This window comes from Rana temporaria, chromosome 5 (genome assembly GCF_905171775.1).
Source record: "Rana temporaria chromosome 5, aRanTem1.1, whole genome shotgun sequence".
Taxonomy (NCBI): Eukaryota; Metazoa; Chordata; class Amphibia; order Anura; family Ranidae; genus Rana; species Rana temporaria.
In genome coordinates, this window is record NC_053493.1 from 369,778,967 (window position 1) to 369,782,146 (window position 3,180).

Sequence of the window (3,180 nt, forward strand, 5' to 3'; positions counted from 1 at the left end):
CTGGGAAGATTTGTGTTCCGCCTATCACAGGGCACGCTGAGAAGAAGGAGCGTCTTTTAAATCATGGACGCTCGCAGCACGGAGACCGTCACCGGCGTATAAGACGACCCCCGACTTTGGATGCATTTTTTTGCATCCAAAAAGTCGTCTTATACGGTACTGGCAATTCACCAGGTGCCATAAATCAGACATGTACCTTTTTTGGCAAGACCACATGATTTACTAAAACTGAAGAGTGCAAAATCTGGTGCAGTTGTGCATGGTAGCCAATCAGCTAAACTTTAACAAAAAGAAAACCTGGTTTCTATCCACAGCTGCAACCTCAGTGTGTTGGAGCTGCTTTGCCTCAGTGCATTGGAGTGCAAATCAAAATGAATGGCACCACAATGCACATAAATTGCATTGCAGTAGCACGTCTAAATTTCCTGCTAAAATGCCATACCTCTAAAAACCAATCCACTTTCGGATAACTTTTCAGAGGCATTTGACAGGCAGCGAAGAGGTGATTGAATGGCTATTAACTGCTTTAACCTCGTAAATGCTGCACCAACGTGCTTCAACTGCGTGCATTGCACACCTAAATGCGTTGCCTTTGGCAGTGGTACTGCCAACTGAATATAACAGGAGTAAAAAAAATGTTGCTGCCTGCGGGTGAGAGGCAAAGCATCATAACTGTGGTATGTGATCACCCTCGCCCACTACCTTTGCATCTTTAGAGTGTTCACGTTTTCCGAAAAAATTCAAAGGTGAACTAACGCCGTACAAACGCCCCACTCCCTGCTGTACTTACCGAGGGTGGTGAGCTGTCACTGCCCATGCAGTCCGGAGATTCAAGATCCCTGTTCTTCACCCTCTTCTTTGTGCAATGCTTCTGGGACGGCTCATAGTGAGTCTATCCCGAAAGTGCTGCACAGAGCAGAGTGGGGGACCTGCTGGATGGGCTGCGTGGGCACCGACATCTCAGCATCCACGGAGGTAAGTACAGCGGGTGCCAAGGGGGAGTGGGAAGGGTGCACAGTGTTCACCTTTTTATTTATTTTCTGAAAAGATGAACGAACACTAGGGTTGTCCCAATACCACTTTTTTAGGACCGAGTACAAGTACCGATACTTTTTTCATGTACTCGCCGATACCGATACTTTTTTTTTAAATGCAGCCATGTCTCCCAAAATGCAGCCATGTCTCCCCCCAAAATGCAGCCATGTCTCCCCTTGTGTCCCCCAAATGCAGCCATGTCTCCCCCCCCCAAAATGCAGCCATGTCTCCCCCCCCAAAATGCAGCCATGTCTCCCCCCAAAATGAAGCTATGTCTCCCCCCAAATGCACCATTGTGTCTCCCAATATCGGCTTTGTGTAGGTCTCCCCCGCCGTCTAGTTGTTCGGCGCTCAGGGAACATAACCGCTTTCATTTGAATAGCTGTGTGTTCCCCGCCGCGCGTCGTCATAGCCCCTCCCCCTTGTCCGGGCACTTTGATAGACAGATCACTCGTCCAATCCTGGGACCTGTCTATCAAAGCGCCCGGACAAGGGGGAGGGGCTATGACGACGCGCGGCGGGGAACACACCGCTATTCAAATGAAAGCTGTTATGTTCCCTGAGCGCGGAACAACCAGACAGCGGCAGTTCTCCTACAGTGGCATGTGTTATACATACCCGAGGACTGCTCGGCTCTCCGCCCCCTCAGTCTCCTCTCCGACCGCTCCCCGCCCCCACTCGGAGAAAAAAAAAAGTATCGGCGAAGCATCGGGAGCATTTGCGCGAGTACAAATACTCGCGCAAATGCTCAGTATCGGTCCCGATACCGATACTAGTATCGGGACAACCCTAACTAACACTATAAGGGTGGTGGGTGTGTTAAAAAAAAGAAAACGTGTTTTTTTAGCCCCCCAACCGCATGTCTAAACAAGAACCTACTGCAATGCCACGCATTGTGTTGGCACACAGAGATTTATTTTTCTTGGCTCCGATTTCTGACGTAGGGCAAAGCTGTAAAGCCGCACATTGTGTATTTTCCACCTAACATTAGATGTGCTGGAAATTGTGATCCTGCGGAAATGGCCTTTAAACTGTTTTTGAAATGCTCATGAATCAGACCTTTCTTTAGCGGATCTAATGCACATCACAGCACAGTCCGTGTTTTTCTTCAAAGCTCTTTTGTGCCGGATTCAAGGACAAACTGTTTCATCCAGTAGCAAAATGAACGCAAAACCAAAAAAATAAGCTAATCCCTTATTTTCCTCCAGAGGGGCGAGTGCAATTCTCTTGAGGAAGGTACAGAGTGTGTGGGCACCAGATGGGAGTTTAAACAGAAAACATTTTCTTTTGGTCATTTTGAAAATGACAGTTGCGTTGTGGGATGTGAAAATCGGCAGACTATTATGGTCTGGCTTGTTTTCTTTTCTTTTTTTTTTTTTAAAGTGGAATGCCATTCAATTTCTAACAAAGCCTAAACCTACTCCCATTCTAAGCCTATTCTGTCTACTCTGTTAAAGGGTCACTAAAGGAAACATTTTTTTTAGCTGAAATTACTGTTTACAGGGTATAGAGACATAATAGTTAACTGATTCCTTTTAAAAACGATTAAAAATAGATAAAAACCAATCATATAATGTGCCTACAGTTTAGTTTCGCTTTTGCTGTTGTTTGCTGGTTCTCTGATGTACAGAGAACCAATAGAGGGCAGTCAGCCAATAGAGGGCAGTGATACTTTGTCTAAAACTCCTCAGCACCAATCCAGTTTCGTTTTACACACAGTAATCACAGCTCCTTGATTAGTGACCACCGTGAGAAATCTCCCAGTACTGTGGTGATCAGGAAACAGACAACCAGGAAGTGTCCAGAACAGAGAAGAATTACAGCAACATCAAAGCAAAAATGAACAATGAGGACATGAAACCAGGACTGCAGTAAGGTAAAAAAAAAAAATTCCTTTAGTGACCCTTTAAGTATAAAATGTCTGTACTTACCTATTGTGAAATCACTCCGGTCACGTGATCCGGCCCCAGCATCGGCTTTAGTGTAGAGGAGAGGCAGCTGTAGAGCCTCGGAGATGACCTCCCCAAAGGCTCACTATGGGGCAGCCATTGCCAGATGTCCTTCCTCTACATTGAAGCCACCGGTGGGACCCAATCATGTGACCAGACCAGAGCAACTTCAGCATAGGTAAGTAAACAGATTTTT